This window comes from Protopterus annectens, chromosome 5.part0 (assembly GCF_019279795.1).
Source record: "Protopterus annectens isolate FY-2018-M chromosome 5.part0, PAN1.0, whole genome shotgun sequence".
Taxonomy (NCBI): domain Eukaryota; kingdom Metazoa; phylum Chordata; order Ceratodontiformes; family Protopteridae; genus Protopterus; species Protopterus annectens.
Genome location: NC_056735.1, coordinates 492,902,736 through 492,929,743, shown reverse-complemented (window position 1 = coordinate 492,929,743; position 27,008 = coordinate 492,902,736).

The window sequence follows — 27,008 nt, the reverse complement described above, 5'->3', positions numbered from 1 at the left end:
CATTTACTGTAGCCTCTTCTGTATTACATTTTTCATGTGTTTTGATTTTGACAATACTAATCTTTCCCTGTAAATCATTTTGGGAATCAATGCCTATAACTCCCGTAGTACTGAAGCATGTTTTAGGGGTTTACCAACACTGTCGACTAATCCCCTTCTGACACAAATTGGTATGTGTAAATGCAAAAAAAAAAAAAAAAAAACATTTAAATAAAGCATCATTTCAAATAGACCACACAGTGCATGTCAACCATTGTTTAAATGCCAACATATCGAAACAAATTTTTTTTCTTGTCTTACCACTGAGGCAGAGTCTACAATAAACATGTAAAGTCTGAATGCCATGCAGTGTCTGTTCCTCTAAATGGCATTATTGTCCCTTACCACTGTCCCTAAGGAAATTTTGAAAATATGTGAAAACCTTTTCTTTAAAAGGTTAATATTAATAGCACACTCCACTATGTTAGAAGTTTCTTCTTTCTGTGCATTTGCAATATTTACTATAAATAACATTTTTATGTAGTGTATTACATTACTGACAATAAGTGCATACACTTGTGCTGTATGAGATTTAGGTGACTGCAGAAGGTACATTTATCTGTTGTATATGTGAAGAACTAACAACACTAGAATCAGATTGTTTATCAGAATAGGATATATCTTATGGTATGGCTTACATACTAGACTCCTGTGACAAGATAGACATAAGTTTGGAAAGTTACTTCCACATAAAAAAACAGTCTTTATGAATTGCTGTATATTTTATGTATGGATTACAGGCATTTATGCACTTATAAACACAACTGTTATCTAAATTCTGAACATTAAACATTTCAGATTTACATTTCATGTCTGACAGAAGGTTTAAATCATGTAAATTTATATATACAATATGTGGGCATTGTAAAGTTAACTGTCTGTACTGGTATCCATGTTATAACTGTGAAGAATTTACCATATTTTGCGTAGATGACAAACAGGTGATCAGGCTGAAGTCACTTAGAAGACACAGTGTCCTTCATCAGACGAATTGATAGTGGAACATCGCAGGGCAGCTTCTACAGCGTCACTCTGTATCCACCAACAAAGTACTGGAACTGTTGATCTGTTGATGCACTGGAACTGTCAATCTGTTGAACTCATGGAAAATTTAAAGGCTTTAATGAAAAATGAACTGTTGGTAATGGATAAAAAAAAAGGTTACGGCCAGTGGGCTAGACTCGCCATTGTAAAATATTATTATCAGTGACCTAGGCTGAACAGACATACACTGTACTACTGTATCTGTTAATATTTATTTGCATTAGTACAAATTCTTGCCAAACAGTTAACACTGTCAGAGTTATTTCAATTCTATTATAACATGGCTAGACACAAAGTAAAGACTGATGCACACTCAGTCCATAGACATTACTAAAAGACTTTCGGCTTTTCCCGGTTAGGGGTCACCACAGTGGAACTCCAGTCTGCTCATGATTGGCAGTGGATTTTACGGTGCTGAGTTGCCAGCCCAATGCCCAACCTTCAACGAAGGCATGCCCATTGATGCTCGCACCTACCTGCATGCCTTTAATGTCACTCGACCACGGGGAGGGCATGCAGACTCCACACAGAAGGTGCTCCAGCCAAGAATCAAATGGGAGAACCTCTTGCTGTGAGGCGACAATGCTAACCGCTGCACCACCACGGCTGTAGTCCATAGACGTTACTAAAGAGTGAAAATTACTGCCCAGTTTATATACTCTTTTTAATGTGAAACAATGTTCTTCTGGTTTCTGTTTGAGTCATGAAAAGGTCCATGGTTATTTCTAGCCTGGAGAGTTTCTGTTGAAATGACAAATATGTCCTTCTTCAGTTATTTTCTTCCTTACTATATCTGAAGACTTCACAAAAAAGTCTCTCCACATCATCTTTGCGCCACTTGAAGTGTCTGTATTTTATTTCATTTATTTCTGCATCTGAAAGCTCACAGAAAGTCAACTTCCTTTTTTCTATAACAGGATGCCTTTTACAGTAGGCCCACAGCTATATGTTATTAATATCTAAGCTGAACATTTACAAGAAAGTAACTGTTCTTGCAAAGCAAGCCATATTATTTTGAAAACTGCTGTTTTTCTTTACTGCACATACAGTATAATTTTGGGGGAAAGCATTTTAATTTATACAATCTCTATCAAATATCTCTTCAGTCACTCTTCTTAAAAAACATAATCTGGGATTTTTACATGAAATGTTGCTTCTGTATTACAATTATCTGAATATGTTGAGTTGCCTAGAAGCTATTTGTCTGTCTTATCTTTAATTGTGAAAATTAAAAAAAGAAAATACATTTAGCATCAACAAAACACACTCCAACAAAATTGATCTTTTTTGGAATCTTTTTTCTCTCATTCTCATTTCTTCAAAACATATATAACCACGTCATATAAAATGTATATTAAAATAAAATGTGAAAAAGTATACTTGATTGCATCATATTTGACCAAACATAATGACTGCATTATTAATGAAGACCTTATAAACATTCAATATTATTGAGCATCAATGGTATTAATTTTCAAAATGTGTATTATACTTAGTTTATGATTTAAATAATGCCTGTATAATAGCTGTTAAGAAAGCATGCTATATATAGTCTTTCATGTTCGGATAAATGCACTGCATGTGGATTAACTGCAGCTGAACTGCTACATAATCTGTGAAATTGTAAATACACCAAAAAACTTTGAATAACTTTACAGCATAGGATTTATATGTGTATTCCCAACATACCATCTATTTCTTGGCAATTTGCAGTCTTACAGATACCTATTTTAACAACTCTTTTAATCTGTTTTGTCCTCTTGAAATTGTATTTAACCAAAAACTGATGCAATCTATCACTGGTTAACTGGTTGGAGTTTGTCCATCTAGTTAACAAATACTATATATCTTTCAAAATAATCTCTAAGGACAAATCTAATTTAAATAATTCATTTAAAGTCTGGACTACTGTCCTAAATATCTTATAATAAGTTCTTCCTCCTGTGTTTCCAATTCACTGTTATTTATAGTTTCACAGACTCATAGGTTTATACTAGGCTATCATCCTCCAGGATCATTACAAGCCTAGCCATGCAACCCAGCCCATTTTTGTCCTGAGTTCCTTGGATGCTTATATGGTAGGGTGTGCTAGTAAAAAAGTAGCTAAGAGTTATGTGGGGGGCATTTGGTTGGGAATTAATGTAATTACCACTGACCTCTGTCCATCAGTGACATGGGGGCCAGACTGGGAGTAAATCTGCAATTTCCCTTCCAATGATCAAGGTTTCTTTTGAATGGGGTCAGGGGTGAACTGTACTTCATGTAGATGAGGAGCTTATTCCATAGCTCAGGGATATTTTGAAACACATCGCAGTCTCTCAGCATGTTCTGTTACAGGCAAAGTTCAGGTCCTTCAGTCTAGGCATAGATCATTTCTCAGTAATCTGTACGAGACTGAGTACAGAGATAGGGCCTTAGGGTGATCTGTGTAGGACAAGATATTCATATACTGGATTCCCCTGAAGAGGAACCTTTGAAGGCATTCCAGCTGTTGCAAGTACCTGATTAGGTACATGCCAAAGGTGGCATTGTACTCAATGATGGGTCTGATAAGGACTTAGCAGAGGGGTGCTAGAACTTTCTTAAGGCCTAGATGCCATATCCTTGCTTTTAAGTTTGGAGACATAGAATGATTTTCTTATTATTTTGGCTATGTGTTGGCTGAAGGCCAGATTACTGACTAGGTATGTTCTCAGATCCCTAACTATTGGCTCAACACTTAGGGGTGTTTTATTGATGGAATAATTAGGCTGGGTGGACAATTTCCCAAAGGGCACTATAATGCATTTCTTCACATTGAATTTTACTCTGTGGCTTTGGCACCAGTAATTTGTTTGCATTAGAAACTCTTGCCGGATTTTACTGTCATTGGGGAATCTATTATAGCTCTCAATTTACAGTCATCTGCAAACATCTGCAAACCTAGTTAGCCAGAGGCCTTTGACATTAGCCTTTACTTCTGAGAAGCAAATGCCAAACAGGAATGGGCCCAACATAGAGCAGAGGGGTACTCCGCTAGTGACCGTTCACCTGGTGGAGGTGGTCTCATTGATTCTGACTTCCTGGATCCTATTTGTAAGCCAGCAAGTTATGTAGGGATTTATGCCTAGTTCTGAGCGTTCATCAAAAATACCTGAGTGGAATATTGTATCAAATGCCTTGATCAGGTCAAGGTAGGAGGTATACACAGTTTTACTCTCATCCGTAGTCTTGCTGACCTCTCAAAGAAGTCTACCACATTGAGAAGCTAAGAGTTTCCCTTAACAAAGCTAAGCTGGGATGGAGCCAGTGTCTGTAGGTTGCCAAAGACCTTATTGATTATTTCTATGATAATTTGTTCCATGGCTTTGCATATCAGACTTGTCAGACTGATGAGTTTGCAATTCCCAGGGTCGGTTAATGGTTCACCCTTATAAAGAGGGATGATGGATGCGGCCCTCCATTTATCATGCACATAATCTATTCTGAGGCTGTAACTGAAAAGTGCCTCAAGTGCCCCTGCTAGGTCTTGTTTTAGGCTATTTAGGAGGCAACTGGGAATATTATCAGGGCCCATTGAAGCAGTATTTTTGGCTTTAGCAAGTGCCACCAAGACCTGCTCCCTGTTAACAGTTGAGGGGAAATGCTAGAGGGAATTTCACAGCGGGTAGTATAGGGGGTGAGGGATGGCATTACAGATAAATTTATCAGTCAGTAGATTCTCTTTGTCACTCTGGTCAGTGAGGATTGTGCAATTTATGAACAGTTCTGCACACTGCTGAGTGTTGCCTTTAAGGTTCTTGACATAACTGAAGAACTTGTGATTGTCCTTAGCCTATGAGGCTATTTTGACCTTGTAACTGACCTTGTTGGACTTTATTAGATCTCTTAGTTTCTTATTCAGTTGAATCAGAGAGCTGTTGTCTCTATGATAGTTGCTCTTTCTTATTTTGGCAATGACGTTTTTATTTTGTTATATACCCTGTTAAAGTAAGTATTCCACCAGTGGAGTTTATTTTAGGTGTTAGATCAGGACTTACTTCTGGTAGGTATGGCAGTCTCAATGAAGTCATTTACACTTTTGTACAGGGTTTCTGTAAATAATTCTTCACAGGCAGCTGTGTTGTCTGGGTTTGGAGGAGCCATGAATTTTGACAAACTGTCACTTAATAGGATGGATCTACTTCTAATGATTGACTGTCACATAGGCGACTTTCAAATAAATGAGTAAAAAAGAACAAAACTGCAGAAGCCTGAATGGCAACTTTTTACAATAGTAAGTAAACACTTGGTTGACTGTTAATGAATTTAATGCCGAGGTAAGTATAACCCACCTAGCTGGGGGGCTATGCCCCCTACACCCTCCAGTGTGGGGGACTGCTCCCCCCACACCCCTCTAACTAAATATATCAACTCCGGGATTGCACTACAGTGGAGAACAGGGCATGTTGCCCAAGTGTTTATTTACCCTCGTTAACAATTGCCATTCAGGTTTCTGCAGCTTCGTTTTATTCATCTCGGTTATTTGAAAGTCAACTATGTGACAGTCGATCATTAGACATAGACCCAATAGGATGTATTTTGTTTTAGAATAGTCCCTAACTGTTATGGGTTTAGTTGTCTTTTCCAGGATGATTTTTATTTTGAGGGAGACAGCTTTGTGGTCTGACCAAATCAATGAGGATGTGACATAGTGGGGGGGGGGGGGTGCAACACTCTCCCATTTTAGTGAGTACCCGGTATATATGACATTGTATCTTCTTTTGTCTACCTTGCTTTAGCATGTTTTTATCTATGGGCTACTGGTTTATATGTTATAAAATATCTAAAGTTTAAGTCATTAAGCTGGGATGCTAAGTGTGTAAATAATTTATATATGTATTCTTTTTCTGCATGTTTTTGGCTTTCTTGCCAATTAATTTCTATTTTATTCCCACTTCTTATTTTACTATAGGTATGTGAATGTGTTGAAAATTATTAATAAAATGTTTTTGGAAAAAAGTGCAAATAAACCTAATGAAAACAAATATATATATATGTATGTATGTATTTATACATATTTGCACAAACATAAAAAGGGAGAGATCTCACAAAAGTGAGGAATTACTGCTGGTGCTCAGTTGGAAACCATACTGGCATGTTTTCCTGAGGAATACAGTCACTGCGGAGCTCAGCTTCAATGAGTTGTGTTTGGCTAGTTGCTTCTGCATAGAGTTTGTTCTCAGCAAGTAGTAGATAAGCCATTAAAGTGCTTTTGAGAGGAAATATAAAAATGATTTACCTGTTTACTGGCATATGAAGAAGTACAGAAGAGTGCATGTGGGGCTAATAAGAGGTTATAAAGCACACAGTGGACTTAAATACAGCATGCAATTTATTCATGTATTTATGTGTACTTAATCAGATAATACCCATGTCTTTGAAATTATTGTTGCCAGTGATGTCACCATTCAAGGATGGGGGTGAGGGTAGGGAGAGGGAAGACAAGGAAAAGTGTTTGCCACTCAGTTTTGCAATAAGTTCTTTTTTATCTTCTTATATCATTCATTAGCCATACATCACATATCTGCCAGCCCCATGATATCCTCTTCCTTTACAACCAGTGCATCTAATTACTGATAGCCATAGAGATGTAGTCAACAAGCTTTTACTGGCTTAGGGTTGGTAGTAAAACCAATGTTCATTTTATGTAACAGTACAGAACAAGTAGTGATTTTAAGCAAAGTTCCAAGATATACTCCTACATTTCAACTTTATGGATATCTCCTATCATGCCAGATCAGACAATATACCACAGTTCTTAAGGGCACTAAAATAAATATCTGATTGGACCCATTTTACTAATATGAAATGTGAAGCATGTCATTTAATTGGAGCCTGTGTCATCAAGTCAGTATATAAAATTTGAAATAGTGACGAACACTAAAAGGAATGCAACTATTCTACGCCAATGAACTGAAAAATCAACCAAACTTATAAAGAACACCAGACTGTAATCCCTTGACCAGAAGATAGCTAAATGAACGACCCAGAAAAAGCTCCTTACAAGGATACCATATTTTGATAGAGGGGGTGATGTTAGAACATTATTGGAAGTAAAGGAATGTCTATGGCAACTAAGATTAGACGCTTCCAAGCCTTCAGGTATTAATGAACACATATCTATTGCCAGTATTTTAAAGTTAAGGTCTTACTGTATTTAACGTTCAAAAACTTTTTAGGTGTTTTAGCTTTTTATATATTACTGTTGAAAATTACATCATTGAATATTTATAGTGTAGTTTTTCTTGTCGCAAGGTATATTTGTATGTGTAATTGTAAGTTTAAATCGAGTTCAGCAAAGCATTTTGAAAGCACATTGTTTGAATGGGAGGTGTGTGCATGACGTAAAGCATATAAAATCCTTGTAATTGTTATATTGATTCACTCTGATGAAGCCTTTGTATTAATAAAGGTGAAAGTGCTAAGTCAAGCCTATCGTTTGTATTTTAGTATTTTTTTGCAAGTGGAGCTTTTTCTGGGTCGTTCGTTTAGCTACGTTCTGGTTGAGGGATTACAGCCTGGTGTTCTTTATAAGTTTGGTTGTATTTCAGTTCATTGGCGTGGTTTTGTATCTGCCGACTGCACTTCCTGGACTTTGACCGGGCTTTTGAACGACCGTGGAGGCTTTAATGTCTCAATACGTAGAATTAACTAAACAACTTTTACATATATTAAAAGATAAGGGCTATGTTAGTCGAGAATCCAATCCCCATCCCAGTAATACCAACAATGGGATGGATGTTATTTTAACTGAATCACAAGCCTTGCTTTACACCTTACATACGCCTCCTGCTATAACGCAAAGGAACGTATCTAACGAGCCTGTTTCTTTGGAAAACGTAAGAACAGATTCCGACAACAGTGGGCATGACTGATAATAGACCAACTTCCAACAGACTCATCCCGAATGGTGGTTTGAGTAATTTGGACACACTTTTAGCCCCATCATTGTTTAATTGGGCTGCAGGAGGTGCTAGAAGATCCAATAGCGGTTCAATTAAATCGCAATTGAGCATTTTTGAAAAGAAACTCGAGAAGTTCAAGTCATTGCAGATGGATAATCTATTTCTTGAGAGGTCTATAGAATTAAAACAGGTGCCTAAGGGACTGAGGCTTTTTAAACTACCAATGGGATTTGAGGTTGGATCTGAAGGATACCATGAATTGACTGCCATCTTTAACAGAAGAGGTATGGAACTTTTAAGTATTATAGTCCATAATAATAATCAGATGATTGAATTACTTAAAAAAGAAATAGATCAGATTAACAACAGTATCACTAATGACTTGTTATTTGAGTTTAACAAGAGTAAAATTGATTCAATATATTCAAGCATTGACGCCTATGCAAAAAGAGGGCTGGCCCTAAAATCTGAAAAACTAAATAGGGACAGCAGAGACTATGCTTGCAATAATGAATATGTACATTTTAGAGAATATAAAGACAGTATTGAAAGGCTTAAAGTGGCTAACAGTACAAATGAAGCTTTCTACTACAATTCATCTGATCAACAAAGGCATACTTCTCACAGGGAGGGGCCTGACAACAATTTTTTTTGCAATGAAGGTCATGATACTGAAAACAAACCTTTTTTTAGAGAATCAGCCTGTTTGATGCTCAGAAAGGATTTGGGAGCGCAACAGGGTAGTACACCAACAGGTACAACACAGCGAGAAGCAACAGAGGTCCCCATGTGGGGGGAGATGGTCACAAAGAAACAACAGGATATATTAATACCTAGTACTGACGACATTATGTTCGGCTTCAAGGCAGTAGCCGAAACAGTTGGTGACAATAATGAAATTGATGCTGGTATTAACGTTTTTAATGAATTTGATTTTGGTAATGAATTTGTAGTTGATTATTTTAATTTGTCAGGTAGTAATGTGAATAATGATGATGATGTATTTTTTGTAAACAAGTGTGACATGATTAATTCCAACACCAAAGGTTGTGAATATGTGGACCTAAGCTTAACTATTATGAATGATACAATAGGGGAAATGACAAAGACAGAAGTATATGAATGTATTAAATATGACAATATGTTCATTCACAATTATACACCACTACAGCTACGAAATGATCACTTGGCATTGTTTAAAAAGGGTTTCAAATTTGTTCCTAGTTTTAGATATGATATAGCAAAAGTCTTATAAATCTTAAATTATACACTAGATTATTAAATCTGAAGATGTTTTGTTCTAAAAATGCTGATACTCCTAATGTGGCGATTGACAGAAGTATCACCTTAAAGAAGTCTAGTGTTTTCATTCCAGCTATGAATCCCATTATTCATTTATATGAAGAAATGTGTGAGACACAAATTAGGAGAGTTCTTAGAAGAAAGATAGACATGGAAGACAATTTAACCTCCGGAGAGAGGTTTTGTCTTAATGAATTGATGACCAACAATAATTACAGAGTGATGAAACCTGAGAAGGGTGGAGGAGTTGTCATCATGTCAAGTATTGATTACAACAATAGTATGCTTAATTTGTTAAATGACACCAATACTTACATCAGGGTCTCTAAGAATGAGATTAACAGGGCTTATACAAAAATTGATTGGATACTATACGAATGGTTAATGGAGGGTATTATTGACAAGAAAGAATATGAGTTTCTTCTTGTGGAATTTCCTTTGACACCAAAAATTTTTGGAATTCCAAAGATCCATAAAGATCTCAAAAATCCCCCATATAGACCTATCGTGCCTGCAAAAGGTTCAAAAACTGAACCACTAGCTGCCTATGTTGATTTTCATTGTAAAAAAATTCTGAAAAAATTTCCGCATATACTTAGGGACTCATGGAATTGTTTGGAAGTTATTAACAGCATTAATTTAGATGAGGAAATCTTTATGATTACCATAGATGTTATAAATTTGTTCTCCATCATTCCACATGAACAAGGACTGGAAAGTTTTGGGAAGTGTCTGACTAAATATAGTGACTTTCATAGAGTTAAAACGAGTCTTTTAGTTGATTTGGTAGAGGTGGTCTTGATGAATAATTTTTTATCATTTGATGGTGAATTATTTAAGCAGATTACGGGGATGGCCATGGGTGCCAAGTGTGCTCCAATTTACGCCAGCTTAGTTTTGGTGGATTGGGAGACGCAACATGTTTTGACATCAAGATTTAATGAGAACATTAAATTATATTTGGGTTTCCTGGATGATATTTTGATTTTTTGGAAAGGAACTGAATTGGAGATTGCTGATTTTATGGACTATCTTAATACCACCACATCATATTTCAAATTTACCTCTAACATTTACAAAGAGAACTGTAACTATTTAGATCTTTTATTGATGTACGATAAAGAGAAGAATACAATACAATCAGGAATATATAGAAAAAAGACATATTCAAATTCTTTTTTACATTTTAAGAGTTGCCATCCTTTTCATCAAAAAAAGAATATTATAAAAGGGCAAATGGTAAGACTTTCAAGATTAGTGAGCGATGATAGACTTTTTGAAATAGAAATAACCAGTTTAGTTAATATGTTTCAAGAAAGAGATTATCCCATTGATATACTACACAGAGTTCGAACAGAGGTAGACTCTAAAAGGTCTTCTGCCTTTAAGCCCATCTTGAAAGGTGGTCTATTAGAAGTACATCAATATAATAAAATTCGTAGCAATAATGTTAGTGGTGATATAAGTAGAAATGTAATGATTTTACCATATAATCCTTTGTTTGATCACATTAGATTGATTTTAGAAGACACATGGTCGAGCGTGTTTAATAATGATTTTACCTCCATTTTAGGTATTAAACCAATTACAACCTACAGTAGAGGTAATAATCTAAAGGAGCTCATGGAAATAGATAAGGGAGCTAGTGTATTTAAAAGCTCCAGTATGAACAAATGTGGGGCTTGTGGTGTATGTAAATTCATTAACAACTGGCCATATGTAACCATAAGTAATTATGGTAGAGTCATTAGATGTCCAGGACATGTTAATTGCAACACCAAGATGGTAGTTTATGCAGCTACCTGTTTGAGCTGCCCCGCATTTTATATAGGAAAAACGATCAGAAACCTGAGTTCAAGGATTAAAGAACATACAAGAGATATTAAAAATGCAAAGTCCACCAATGCATTATATTTATATAGTCGAGCATGTACCAATTTTAATAAGTTTATATTTTTTGTGATTGACAGGATACCATATTTTGATAGAGGGGGTGATGTTAGAACATTATTGGAAGTAAAGGAATGTCTATGGCAACTAAGATTAGACGCTTCCAAGCCACCAGGTATTAATGAACACATATCTATTGCCAGTATTTTAAAGTTAAGGTCTTACTGTATTTAATGTTCAAAAACTTTTTAGGTGTTTTAGCTTTTTATATATTACTGTTGAAAATTACATCATTGAATATTTATAGTGTAGTTTTTCTTGTCGCACTGTATATTTGTATGTGTAATTGCAAGTTTAAATCGAGTTCAGCAAAGCATTTTGAAAGCACATTGGTTTGAATGGGAGGTGTGTGCATGATGTAAAGCGTATAAAATCCTTGTAATTGTTATATTGATTCACTCTGATGAAGCCTTTGTATTAATAAAGGTGAAAGCGCTAAGTCAAGCCTATTGTTTGTATTTTAATATTTTTTTGCAAGTGGAGCTATTTCTGGGTCATTCGTTTAGCTACATTCTGGTCGAGGGATTACAGCCTGGTGTTCTTTATAATGCAACTATTCTCACTGTCATGCATGGAGACGCACTCTTTGATGTTTCTATTGAGAGCCATAAATAGTGTATAAAGCCTGAGTGGCTGCCTTGTATTTTCTCATTCGGCAATCCCTTGCAAATCACTTTCTCACTGATGCTAGAACAAAAAGAATTGGTTTGTGAGACTATGTGCACTCTTTCAGGCTTTTTCTCCTTTTCTCAGTGTTGTGCGATCATAAAATTGACAGGTCAGAAGGATGCAAATGGACTTGCTCTTCTGCAAAAAACAACCAACTAAACAAAAAAAACTTCTTCTCAGTCTGTGCCATTAGAAGGAATGGCAATGATGTACTTTAGTTAGTTCCGACTGCGCAAGCACATTCTGATAAATCATGTTTCAGTCTTGTATGGTGGAAGTGCATTGACTGCATAGCAATTAGGAAGGCGGATATCGTACTTCTGTCTGTCATGTTTTGTTTGTTTTTTAATGGCTAGTGCTGTTTGACTACTGCATTATGCTCTGAAATGGTACAACTGGGGAGTGAGAAAATTATTTTCTTTACAAAATGTCCTTTTTTTGAGGTTCCATGACTGCGAGCTTAAGATAGGGGGTGGAAGGGGTGAAGCCACATATGGGAGGAGCTACGGAATGAGTCCCCTGCAAATAATGCTTTTTTAAATTTGTTTTTCTTTTTTGTGCAGTGGTAGTGGGCCTACATGTTTATCTAGTTAGTGCTGATGCATTATATGTCCCCCTGCAAAAAGAGCTTTTTTTCTGTGTTTCAAGAGAAGTGGATTTTTGCATTTATCTGGTTATAGTTGATGTGCCCTTTTCATCATTCACAGGTTCATAGGCTTAAGGGCCCTTCCAGCCTAGCCAATATAATCCAATTTTACCCAATATATCATCTCTAGGGGCAAGAGGATGGCATGGATTTGTGCCTGTGCATTGAGTGTCATACAGATTACCCCTGTCCATAAGGGGCATAGCCACTACCCCCAGGCATGAATTTGCAATTCCCCATCCATTGATTCAAAATGCATTTGAAGAGGGCCAGGGAAGGGCTCTGCTTAATGTGAATAGAAACCCTGTTCCAAAGAAGGGACAATCTCTGAGACACATATCTGTCTCTCTAGCATGTTTTGTTTGAATCGCTGAATAATGGTTTTTAATTTATTGTTGCATCACTCACTTGTCTTTATTTTATTTTTATGTCATGCCCAAAAGTGGGTATTATGTCTTAATTTGCAAATATTGCTTACAAAATTAACAAATACAAATAAACAACATAGAGTCTGAAAATACAAGAATGTATCCATTTTCTTTTTAAAACACACTGAAAGAATTTGTATTAGAGTTCATCATATAAGCATGGTCAATAGAATCCCAGCAGAAAGCAAAAACAAATTTGTGCAGGATTTGAACATGTGGCAGGTTAATTTCACTTGCCCTTTCTGTTTTCCTTGAGAGGATCTCAGTGGCAGCACATTAAGGGGAAACAACTTTCCTTTCCCCAACCACTGATTCCATTTCATTCTCGGAGGTCCCCAAGTTTCCTGGGACATCTGAGGGAGATATAATCCCTTCAGAACTTTCAAGGTCTCTTTATGAGCCTCCTCTCAGTCGATCATACTTACAAGACCACCGTCAAGAACTACCCAGTAGGTATCCTTATAAGATGCCTGAAATCCCTTTGGTTGGCTTTCCTAAACTTGAAGGAGAAGTGGCTGTACATCAAGGCTCCCTCTTTCATTAGTCTCCTCATTCATCATGGACAGCATGCCCAGTGACCTAGTGCAGCTACCTCGCTTCTGCTGTATGTAGCCCTGTGCACATTCTTTCAGTCACTACTCATAGCTAATGACCACAGGTGAAGAGGGAGAATTAGACTGAATGGTAGAACTTTGCCTATGACTTTGGCTTCCCTTTCACATAGCAGTTCAGTTCAGTATACAAAAGACTGCAGGTAGTGACTCACTTTGTTTGTCAGTCTCATGTTTCCCCTTGCCATTACTTATGACAAGCTCTTGAGATATTTAGACTCCTCCTCCTCCTCAAAAGACCAGCTGCTTCCAAATCCCCAACATGAGGAGAAATTCCCACTGTTTTCCAGGACAGTGCAGTGACCTCAGATATGGTAGTGCTGTGTGTCTCTGTTGCTTTGCACTCATCAGCTAATAGCTTATTGCCCCTCAGATATAATTCTCAGATAAGGATTATGAGCATCATCTGCAGTCAACAGAAATACCACTTGTAGGTCCCCAAACCAGACCTGATCTCAGCCTTGGCTGCATCCAAATATCTTTTCATGAAAATCAGGAACAGAAGCTTAGTGTACAATATTTATTTATTTATTTTTATTTATTACGTTTGTTAACCAGGTAGTGTCCGACTGGTTCAGAAGCCTGTTTTCAGCGGAGGCCCAGGGAGAAAAGCTCCACATGCAGTAACAAAGCTTATAGCAAAAATAATAATACTTTTATAATACAGTAGTTAGTACAGATTACAAACAACAGTGTAAACAGTATACAGAGTCTCAAGTGGAAGGACAAGCCATTGTTAAACTTATACAGAAATACAAATTACAACGACAGTGTGCACAATATAAATTCAGAGATAGTATGTACATATATCATCAGTGAAATAATGACAGGCAGTTATTTACTATTCCAGATATATGCACAGTGTGAGTCAGCAGAGATTGCAGACAGATGGAAGGAGTATAGTAGGAGGTTAGAGTAGAGGATAAGGTAAGCTACAGGGATGCAGGAAGAATTACCTGGTGAATAGCAGGAACAAATCCATTGTTTCGTTAGGTAGTTCTTTAGGAGATGTTTGAACTCTTGGTGGTGAGGATTTTGTATGATGGGATATGGAAGAGTATTCCATGATTTGGCAATTTTGTGGGAGTAAAGGGAGTTGCCATGGTAGTTGTGGGAGCAGGATACCTTTAGCATTAGTTTGTTGGAGGATCTGAGGGACCGGGTATTAGTACTAGGTTGGACAAGGTTAGAGAGAGCGGGGCAGTTACTAGGTTAGTAGATTATTTTGTGGGCCATAGTCATTTGGTTGACGGATAAAAGATTAGGGAGTTCTAGCCAGTTGAGTTGGGAGAGGGCAGTGCAGTGGTGAGTCCTGTATGGCTGACTGATGACAAACTTGGCGATTTTGTTGTAGCAGGATTCGAGGTTATTGAGCTCAGTCTTATGTAGTTTCGTGAATATATGAGATCCATATAGGAGGATGGAAAGCAGGAGTGACCAAGCCATGGCTAGTCTGGCCCTCTGAGTAAGGTATGGTTTTAGCCTATAGAGGGTGCCAATTTTGGAGTGAACTTTCTTGATAGTCAGAGAAATATGTTTGTTGAATTTTAGATTCTCGTCAATTGTGATGCCTAGAAGTTTAGTCTGGTTAATGGGTCAATTGTGGTTCCGTTTGAGGACAGGATTGTGAGAGGGGACTGACCAGGTTTGGATATTTTGTTTCTGAATATTATAATCTTAGTTTTGTTTGGGATAAGTATGAGTTGATGCTCTGAGAGGTATTTTTATATGTCCTAAAATGAGGTTTGCATTTTTATTTGAAGTTCTTGTGGTGAGGGGGCAGAGCATATATGTGTGGAATCATCAGCGTACTGGACAATGTGTGCCAGTTGAGTTGCTGAGCTGAGGTTGTTAGTAAATATGGTAAAGAGGAGGGGACCAAGAATGGAACCTTGGGGTACACCTACTGAGATGGGGAGTAGGGGGGGGTCAGATTGTTTGTCCATTTGGTTGCTTGCTGATGATAGGAAAGATAACTATGAAACAGGTTAGGGATACAGTAGTGAGACCATAGGATGTGAGTTTTTCTAGAAGTAGTTGGTAAGAAACAGCGTCAAAGCCTTTGGATATATCGAAAAAGATGGAAGAGACAGAGTGACCTTCATTTAGGAGATGATTAATGGTGTTGGTGAAAGATATTAGAGCTGAGCTACTACCATGTTTAGGTTGAAAGCTGTACTGAGAGCTAGATAGCAGGTTGTGACTAAGGAGGATTTTGCGAGGGGGGGAGGGGATGGCTATGGGATGGTAATTTGTTATTTCCCTGGAAGGTCTACCTTTGTGGAGAAGAATGATGTGGGATACTTTCCAGAGAAGAGGGATGTATTGTTTTGTAATGGAATGACTGATCAAGATGGATATGGGGTTTACGATAGAAGGTGCAGCAATCTTTTAGAAATTCGTTAGGGAGTTCGTCAGCAGCAAGACAGCAGGGTTTTAGCTTGGTTAGGAGTTTTTTATGTAGCTAGTTTGAATGGTATTAAAAGTGAGGGGATTGGGGTTGTCTGGGGAAGGAGTGGGAAGGGTAAGTGGCTGGATGGTCTGGGTGCCCAGTAGTGTGGTTAGGGACTTAATAAAGTGGGAGTTGAATTGAGCAGCTATAGGGTCAGTGTTGTTGGAAGAGATCGGGCAGGGGTTGGGGTATGACCGGGGCTAAGGAGGTAGTTAATGCTTTGCCAAAATTTTGGGGGATTGTTTAGGTGTTTTTGTTGACTGGTTTGGAAGTAGGTTTGTTTGTCCTTTCTGATTTGTTTCTTAGCTAAATTCCGAAGCTGTTTATATGCTAAGAGGTTGGATGTATCTTTGGTAGTCTGGTAAGCTGACCATGCTCTATCTCTATGTTTAAGTAGCAGTTTGGAGTCATTTGATAGCCAAGGTAGTTGTCTGGCTCTTTGGCGTACTTTTCTAGTGGGAACTAAACTATAGTATGTTAAGGTAGGTGTCGTTAAAATATTGGACAGCCAGATCTAGATGGAGGTGTTTAAGTGGTGTCCAGTCACATTGTTGAAGTAATGGTGAAGTAATAGGTTAAAGGTAGAGGGGAAGACATTTTTTGTACTGCAGATGTTTTTGTAGGAGATGTTGCTTTGAGTGTGTATGCGTTTCCTGTAAAGAAAGGTTGGAGAGTGGTCACTAAGGGAGTCTAGCAGACATCCAGTTAGATAGTGTAGGTTGGGTCTGTTAGCCAGAATCCAATCTAGTGTTGACTGCTTATTGGAATGTTTGTCTGTGCAAGTTGGACATGTAATGGTCTGGAGGAAGTTGAACAGGTTTATGAAGTTTGAGGGGGTACTAGATGAGCAGGAGTGCCAGTCAAGATTGAGGTCACCAAGAACAATAGTTTCTTGGCTGAAGTTGGCAGATGCTCAGGATAATAGAGTTTCTATGGTAGGAAGATTATTGCCTGGAGGGAGATAGGTGGTGATGATAATTATGTTTTTGTTGGAGTTGATTTTGAGGCGAGTTGTTAGGATTTCAGAGTTTGGTAGGTCTGGGTAGGTACAGTTAAGTTGTTCAAGTTTGATGATGTCTTTAAACATAATGGCAACTCCACCAACTCTTTTATTTAATCTGTCTTGTCTAATGATGTCATAGCTGGATGTGGTAACTTCATTACATTTAATGTGTGGCTTTAACCAGGTTGTGGTTATCACTGCAATGTCAGGTGAGTAGGTGGCTAGAGCTATATATAAATATAAATAAATGACATGCAATGCCAAGAATGTGGACACAATTTATTAAATGTTTGTACAGTAAACCAAGTAACATGAAGCAAAGTTTCTGGTACCCCATATCCCCAAAGGGCATCTTACAGCACATGCTAAAATGGGCAGTCATAAGTCTTCACCAAGTCCAAAACCAACTGCAGACTAGATTAGTGAACTTCCTTGACCCACACACACACACACACACACACACACACACACACACACACACACACACACACACACACACACATGATTGCACTAGACTAAAGATCTTGTTCATTGTTCCACAACATGGATGTAACCTACATTGTTCCTTCTGAATCTTACTTCTAACAGTTAGCCAGTCTCCTATTTAGCATTGTAACACAAGTCTTTCCAGAAAAGCTTAGAAGTTTTATGCCCATGATGCTCTAGCTCCCTTTCATAAAAAAAGGGTCTGCTACCTCAGTTTGATAAAATATGGAGGCACTACTTTCACTGAACAGGATCGTTATCCATGCCACCCTGACCCTGTCTAGTGTTTTTAGCATCTCAGACCAGCTTTCACCCACATCTCCTCCTTTACCACTATGGGGGCCATTTGCTGCAACAGTGACTTAATTTCCAGTGAAGGGTCCCAATATACCATTTCTATGCAGAAAACTGTTTGCCAGAACCTTCTTGTGGCCACGAAATAGCTTTTCTCCATGGTCTCCCCTACCTGCATCCATGTTCAAGACTTCATTTCCACAACTGTAATGTTCTTGTGTTACCATTACTGTTGTACATCAAGACAACCTTCTGTGAGCTTTGCCTTAAAGGTTACATTCTTTATCTTGACAGTTTTTCTCAGCACTTGTGTTCACCAAGGAAACCAATGGCTATTACTATACAAGGCAATGATTACCCTCTGTGCATGGTTCCTTTTTGCCATCTCTGTAGCTGAGGTCTTGAACATTATGCATTCACACTCAATGCCCCTGGGTACAGTCTCAGAAACAGGAGGTGAATTCAAGTTATACAGCAGATACCAGATCATTCGAAAGAGGACTACCGCTTTTCTGGATCTCCCTGGATTTTCTGGTGGATGCCCCGTCCAAATGAATTTCACCAAAAATTGGCAATCAGTTGCCAGCTCTGTCCTTCTTTTCACCTGAGTGTCCTCAGAGTATGCAGCCGTGGGCCTGACCACATAACCATATGCTCTATCATCAATCTTCAGTCCATGATGCTGTGGTACCAAATATGTTTAAGAGCCTCCTAACGTTAGAATATTGTGTTCATTATGGACAGTTCACAAGTTGTACATAAGTTAAATAACAACTTACTGCTCAGCTTTATATCAGGGAGGCTATTCCAGCCAGCAGTGCTCCCCAGATATTTATACAATTTGCCAATTAAGGGTTGAAGCTGCTCAGTAAGACAGCATAGTGTGTACGGAGCAATATTTTGAGTTCCTCACCATCTTCACCGAGAAGGCTGAATACTTCATTTAGCTATTTAATTTATAAATGCAAGAAACAATCAAGAGTTTTCCTTTCTGGATTAAGCAGGTACATGAAACATACCTCTCAACTTTGTATCTGCGGAATTAAGAACAAAAACAAATAATTAGGGGAAAAGACCACAAACTAAGGACACGTAAATGCTGGCACTATAAACTTAAAATTTCTCAAAACTTCCTAATTTTTGGAGGGATGTAGCCTTGACAAGTTTAATTCTGGTGCCTGCCAAAAAAGCAATTAATAGAAAATGGAAATCAAAATTTAAACAAGCTATACTTGAAGTAGTGAATATTGCAACAAGATGAAAGAATAGCAAGTGGGGTCTTTAGAAATGGTTAGGAGTAAATTACATAGAAAAAATGGAAATTAAGGGAACAATACATCCAGAAAAAATGTTTTGGAAGAGGAATGAAGTTTGAGAGAAAGCAGGAATTGAACAATTTATGCAACACTGCTTTGATTATATGGTATAGAACAATATATGTGATATACAATGTTTGTAAATGTGAACTTGTTAATATAGTTTGATTACTTTTATATAAATGTAAGTTTTCCTAAGTCACAAGCGATAAATTAAATAAAGGTGCGTAAAAAAATTAGGGTTATCCTTCCAAATTAGAGATAGTCAACAGGTATGACCATGGAGGCAATGCTCTTGTCTGCTGGGAAAACACCAATGGAACAGCCTTCAGCTGAGTATTCTTTGGGCACTCCTGGGGACCAGCTATAGAAAAAGAAAGAAACCACTGTGTCTAGAGCTGCGTTCTGCTGTATCAAGTCAGCACTTTTCGAGCTTCTACATCACCTAAGTCTCCTTCCCTCAGGGAGGTGCCATTCCACATTCCTAGCCCTGTTTCCGTTATCATAGTCTAAATTGTCTGACTACATCCTGCTTTTGCCTATGACCTTGCTAACACTGTACCCAGTACCAGTTAATCACTTAGCCCAGATCTGTTGCAAGGGTGACCCACAGAATTTGCAGGCAGACACCATCTTCAGATTTAGTCCAAGAGATGGGCATGGTAATTCTAGTCATAGCAGGGTTCAAGATGAAAAGTCAGTTAGTGCTTCTTTTTGAACGTTGCTGTTTGTATGACTCCTTACCCCATCACATTAACCAAGGCAGACCCTTCCTGGAACACAAGACTCCAGATAATACAGGTCTTAGATTCAATGGGGCACAGAAGACCATTCAACACAAACATGTGCTAATCCTTGATGAGGGGACTAGTGCCAGTTCTGATACTAACATATGTTATAAAATCAAGTTTATAAGTTTATAAGTTTATACTTTGAAATTGAAATAAAAATTGCCCAAAAAGCTGCAAGCACATGTTCATGAAACTGAGTACATAATCACAGATTGGTAGCTTTTCTATAGTCCTACAGTTGTACAATATAATTTTTGTAGCCACACTTCATAAAAAGACATACAGCCGATGACCTAAAAGTTGTTCTGAAAAAGCTGTATTGCAGAAGCTCAAAGGCAGTAATACTGAGCAGCATTTGTCTAAAAGAAAACAGTCAAAAGAAAAGTTAAATGATTTTTTTAATTTATAGATTTGATTTAAAATAGAACTAAAGAAATGTTCCGTATGAGATAACCCAGAGAGCCTACTTCTCAGCACTCACTGGTTTTGAAGAATGTTTCTAATTTTGCCTCATTTGTTTGCTCTGTCCCTAGCAAAATGTTTGATTTTATGATATTTCTCTGAGAATTACAGTCAGTAATGTCAGACATAATAATTTAATATATTTTATTGTTAAGAAATACATGTTGATGCAATGCTTTTTTTTTTTTTTTACATTTTTAAGTGAATTGGAGTAATATTTAAAAATTGTACCCAATTTTAGGCCTTTATCCCACATTACTTTTGGCTTTCTCCCTGATTCTTGAGCAAAGTATTTGAGACATATGGCAAGCAGTACAGAAAATACTGTGTAGAGAAATATGTAAAGAGTAGTGTAAAATAAGGTCCACACAGTAGCCATGCAAAAAAAAAAAAAAAACAATACTCAAACAGCATTTCGTGAGACAGACATCAGTAAAGTTATACACTCACACACGCACACGTACACATATACATAGAGAGAGGGAGAGAAATACAGAAATAAATATATGGTTAAATAAAGACAGGGGGCATTTCATAAGTAAATATAAGTTTTAACTTAACATTGCCCAAGGCTGACTTCAGAAAAACTCAAAAAAAGTGTTTATTTGTGTGTGTGTGTGTGTGTGTGTGTGTGTGTGTGTGTGTGTGTGTGTGTGTGTGTGTGTGTGTGTGGTGTCTGAATTCCTAACACTCTCACATCTTTAGATATACTAAAACCAAGATTGGGGGAAAGCAGATCCTTATCCCCACAGTTTCATGATTTCATTAATCACAATGTAGTCTGTTCAGCCAAAGACAAGAATCAATTAAAATAAGATCAACTGCTCCTATGTCAAAAAGTGTAGAAGCACAAATGTGTTATAGCTCTGAAAGCTCTAAGATGATAAGATATGCCACGTAGACAGCGACCAGAAGTGAAGTGTACCTCTGATTAACCAACAGCTTTAAAAAACTTTTAGACACCACTCTGCTACACTTTTTTTTTAATCTGACAACATGAAGCATATTCAGTGTTCAAAGCTGTTAAATCATTCCAATAATGTTATTTTGTTATGCACCTTTCTGAGCTGCTATGCTGTAGTCTCCAACTGCTGTGGACACAGCATTCAATACAAAACAGCATTGGAAATGTCTGACAGTTTGCCAGCATTGAAAGTGTAATCAGCATGGTGCATTTATTGCAAATTTTATATAGCAAAAAAATGTATGACCACAGTAAAACAAAGGGATATGAAGAACCATGAATTGCTATAGCCTAGGCTAATCTAAAGATGAGTGTTGGGATTTATGAAAATGAACTGAAAAGCAACACTAAGTTATAACAATTGCACACTCGAGGTTGGCAGGATGTGTTTGGATGGCGTAAGAGTAGTTTGGCGGGGGGGGGGGATGTACAATCAACCTCCTCAGGACACAAAACCATTCACAATATATTCTGCCTGTGAGATGCAAGTAATAAATGGACTCTTTCAATTTTGCATATGAAGCTGGTTTCTGTGGCTAATGAAATGGAGTTTTGCTATCTAAGTGAAGATTACTGTTGTATGATAACACAATCTGAAGATGCTGCTATAAACTCAAGAATATTGTGAGGAATATTGTATGCACATCTATATACTTTTATCCTCCCTCCTCTATGGTTTCACTAACCTACACACATCTCTCCTGAACAAACTGCAGTCATGCTACTATAAAATAGCCAAATTTGTCTCCAACATGCCAGCTCACACACATCATTGCTGCCCATTAAATCTATAAACTGGTTTGAGTTCCCTCATTACTTACATTACTCCCAACTTACTCTCACCCACAAACTACTAAATAATCCAAACTTCTGCCCATCCCTTCAAACTATAATACAAACACACACCCCTACTCGGCATCTTAGGTCCTCTAACAAACAGCTCTTAACCATAGCGAAACCCAACAAAAGAGCTGGGCAATGTCTCTATTTCCATGCCATTGTCAAACTTTGGAATGCACTCCCTCTTACTCAACTAGACTCTTTAAAAATATTTAAATTTGCACTAAAAGAACGCTATCTCAATAACCTTGTCTGTTCTTGTAGTCATATAATTAAACCACCTTAAATGTTTTGGCCACTGTACACTACAAATAATTTTACTAATTTAGTATAGTTGCAATTTACACTAGCTATCTTCGTATCCAATCTCACTTGCTTTCTTTATTTCTGTGCCTGAATAAACAGAATTGATTAAACAGTATTCTTACTTATGAGAATATACAAACAGAATTGCTAAAAATTTAATGCACTGGGTTTATTTTCTTGTATTGTATACCTCTATAATACATATTTATCTTGTATATCTACTTCAATTTGTATTATGTAAAAACTTTCTTGACTTTCAAAGTTAAGCTGATGTTATGTAAAACTTTATGTGATTGTATGGAGCTTTTCTCCTTGGGCCTCTTCTAAAAATGGGTCTTTGGGCCCAGTGGACTTTCCCGGTCAACACATGTCAATAAATAAATAATAAATCAGCATTAGTTTGAATTAATATTAACAAATATATAGTGCACACACATGGCTTATTATTGTTGGAAATTAGCCATGCTGTTTTATTTGTACTACACAGAGTAGGTTGTTTAAGTATTTAATTAGTTTAATTTATATCATGGTGGAAATTAATAGCACTTACCTATGCTGACAATGAAGTGTAATCAGTAGAATCCAGATTGAGAACTACCATACACTAAATTTCCTAACAGAAATTTATTTATGAAACAAGAAAATACATTTGACAACAAACTTTTTGTTGTATAATATGGTTCATGCACTACAATAATAATAAAAAGTGCAGGGACTCTAGCCAGTCAGTTAGACTTCTCACAGTTGTAAGGTAATGCAAATTTCTTAGCAGTCACTAACACTTAAAAATGTGTGATTGTATCCCAACCTCTAGAAATATCCATTATGTTAATTATGACTGTTTGTAGTGTATTCTTAATTCACATCATGTGCCTTCTATGTGGGCATACCTATGCATGTTTTAAATATCAGTTGACTAGGCAATGGACTGATCCCTTCAGAGGATTTTTGGCCAGGACACAGTAAGGTGGAAAAGCATTTGTGTAGCAAATATAGGGAAGCCAACAACCAGCATATATCTGAAAAAAAGACATGGGTTACAAGCCTCAGGCTCATGTTTTGTTTGTCAGGCAAGGCTTCATGGTATCAGGTCTCACCTCACCAGAAAATAGCATTGTTACTTGACATAGCAAAATAGCCAAATATTCATTAGCTTCCCTCTTCATTTGTAGTTCCTATATTTCAGTTTCTGTTCTTCCTCTAGTTCATTGCCATGGACTCTTCTATTGCTTTATTTGATGCTGATCTGTATTCCTGCTCTTATTGTCCTAGTAATTCCCAAGTCCTGTTTTCATCACTATTCATCATTGTCTACTTTCCTATCCTACTCCCTTGTATTCTCTTAAATTAATTTCCTTCATCCTTTTGTTCTTTCCATAAGTAGACTACTAAGTATTAACCCCAGAATTAGTTTTTTCTATTTTGCATTGTTATATCAGATTTCCGGTATCAATCAGTTGCTCCATATTTATAACTGCTATCTATCTAATACTCTATAGGTGTCCTACATACTTAATGCGCTACCACTGGGCCTACTTCATGTATGCATAACCTGCTTATATCTGCCAAACAGAAAACCAGTTTCAACTGCTTACGTTACAAGATAATGGAGCTGCAACTAAATAGAAATAACCTGTCATACATTCAACTTGGTAAGAATGTGTTAAAAGCATGATTTTTCAGGTGTCAAGCACCTCCAGTGCCTCACATTTGGTGGGATTTGCCCCACACCTCCTTAATTATATATACTAACTCCATGGTTGCATAATTATGGAGAAAAGAGAATCATAAAACAAGGGAAATGACTGCTAGCACACACACTGCACTGGCAGTAATGTCCAATGATGGACAATGGTCCAGAAATTTAGTACTGGGGAGTTGAATTCAACACATTGTAATCTCATGGGCCTGTTAATTCAAAAACAGCAGGGAAGCCATATCATAATTCACAAGTTCACATGTGTTCAGTATATAACATAAATACCCCACTGTTTCTCTTGTTTTCGCTTAAAGCATATATTATTTATGATGTAAACAACAAGGTACAGTTGTCACTGTCATGTAAATGCTTTCTGTATACATGTGCTTTAGCTGTTGCCTATTTATTGTTGATACATTAATTTCTATTTGTATACTCATTTTTTGGGTCTGAAGAAGTTATTATGGCTTCCTGTTTGTAGATATGTATGTCATGTGCTTTCCTCCATTGATTTTTTTCAGTAAAGTGACTAAACCTAGTTAGAATTTGATGCTAATAAACAAACAAATAAATAAGCTTCCTCTAAAGACAGTAAGAGAGTATGACAGCCCACACTCAGTAAATAGAGCTCAGGACTGAACCTGGCTCTTCATACCACAAAGCAATAGCAGTTCTCACTGCATAATTCCCATTCAACTCATTATTCTGACCATAACATGGACATAATAAATCCAAACATTGCAACAGAATTACCAGACTGCAGACCATTTTTTTTACTTAACAACATCCTGTCAGAAATCATGCTAATTGTATTTGAAAGGAAAGTACAGTTGTGTAAGTTGAACTTACCATAGCAGTAGAGGTCCAGTGATCACTGCTGCAGTAGCCTTAGCTACATAGGTTATATCCTGCCAAGTATATAACAGCTGGCCAGCTTCCAAAGCTTCGCGGCACATTAGATGTGCCCAAACTGTCAAACAGTATGAGCTGAGCTGACTAAAAGACAAGTTTGGGTGCAAAGCCCTTAGGAGCTTTCCTGCCAGCAGAGAGAGGGGGAGGATTAGCCCTGAAATGACAAGGCTAGGAATAACTTAAAATAAATGTCCACACCCTGGCATAAAAAAACACATCAAAATACAAAGCGGATTGGTGGGAGGCAGCAGCTACTGCAGCAGTGATCATTCGAACATCTACTGTTATGGGAAGTTCGACTTACATAACTGTTCTATGTTCTTCATATTGATCACTGCTGCAGTAGCCTTAGCTATATGGATAGATTACCATAGCTAACTATTTGGAAGGTGGAAGGAGAAGGGTCCAGGAGACCCCAGGAGAATGGTCCTAGCAAAGCATGATCTAGATCTAGAGAAGGAATCCAGATTATAGTGCTTCTTAAAAGTATGTACAAAGGACCAAGTAGCAGCTTCTAGAATATTTCTAGAATCCAAGCCTTTCCAAAAAGGCCATAAAAGAAGCCAAGATTCTTACAGAGTGGGCCTTGAACCTGCCTGGAATAGATCTGTCATATTGAGTATAACAAAAGGTAATAGCCTTAGACAACCATTTGGAAGTAGTCTGTTTTGACACCAGTTGTACCTTGTTCTTACCGTCACAAGAAATGAACAATTGATCCAATGATCTGAAAGATTAAGTTCTGTCAAGATAGTACCTGAGTTGTCTGTGGATATCCAAGGCATGGATTATCCTTTCTCCCTCATTTTTAGGTTCAGGAAAGAAGAGAAGGAGATTGATAGTTGGATTTAAAGTACACATGGATACAACTTTAGGCTCAAAAGAAAGATTAGTTCTCAAAGATACCCTGTCCTTATGGAAAATGCAGTAAGTTGACTCACCATAAGAGTTTGCAACTCAGAAACCCTTCTTGTAGAGGTCAGAACAATTAATAAAACTGTTTTCCATGTTAAGAACCTCAAGTCAGCCAGATTAGCCTATTCAAATGGAGCAAGTGTTAGTCTAACACACTATTAAGATCCCAAAGAGGGGGGCCACAGGTTTACTTGGAGGACTCTTATGCAAAATCTCTTTCAAAAGCATTTTGACATGCGACTGCCTTGAAAGAGGAGGATCCATGGGAGACATGCTGAAATGGCTGATAAATGACAGAGGAATAAGAAAGGCCATAAGATAGTAACTCACACAAATATTAGAAAAACAGAGAAAAACTAGCCTTGAATGGGTACTGGTTATATTGTTGGCATCAACTATAAAACTTTTTCAATTTGCTAATATATGATTTTCTAGTAGTGGACTTTCTTGCCACCATTAGTGTCTACTGCACGTCCTCAGAAAACAGGGGCCTAAAAGGAATTAAGACCCATTCATCCAGGCAGTCAGTTGAAGATGATTGATGTTGGGGTATATCAAACACCACTATTCTTATGTGAGTAGATCCATTTTGTGAGAAAGCTTGTGGTAGCTGCCCCTGGCCATTTCCAAAAGAGGGGAAAACCATGTTTGCCTTGACCAAAGGGGAGTCACCATGGGGGATTCCTTCTGAAACGTCAAGGATATTAGTGGAAAGGCACACAGGAACATTCCTGTCTACAGAAAAGAAAAGTCATCTGTCTTCCAGGTCTTCTTGCACAGAGTCCTGTAACATAATTTTGCTAATTGATTGTTCAGATAGGAGGCAAAGAAGTCTCCTTGAGGAATTCCCTACAGATTGATCAAATTTTGAAAGACACCCAGATCTAGTTTCCATTTGTGAGGGTCTGCCCTGGTCCTGCTCAGTTTGTCTGCCACACAATTTTGGTCTGACG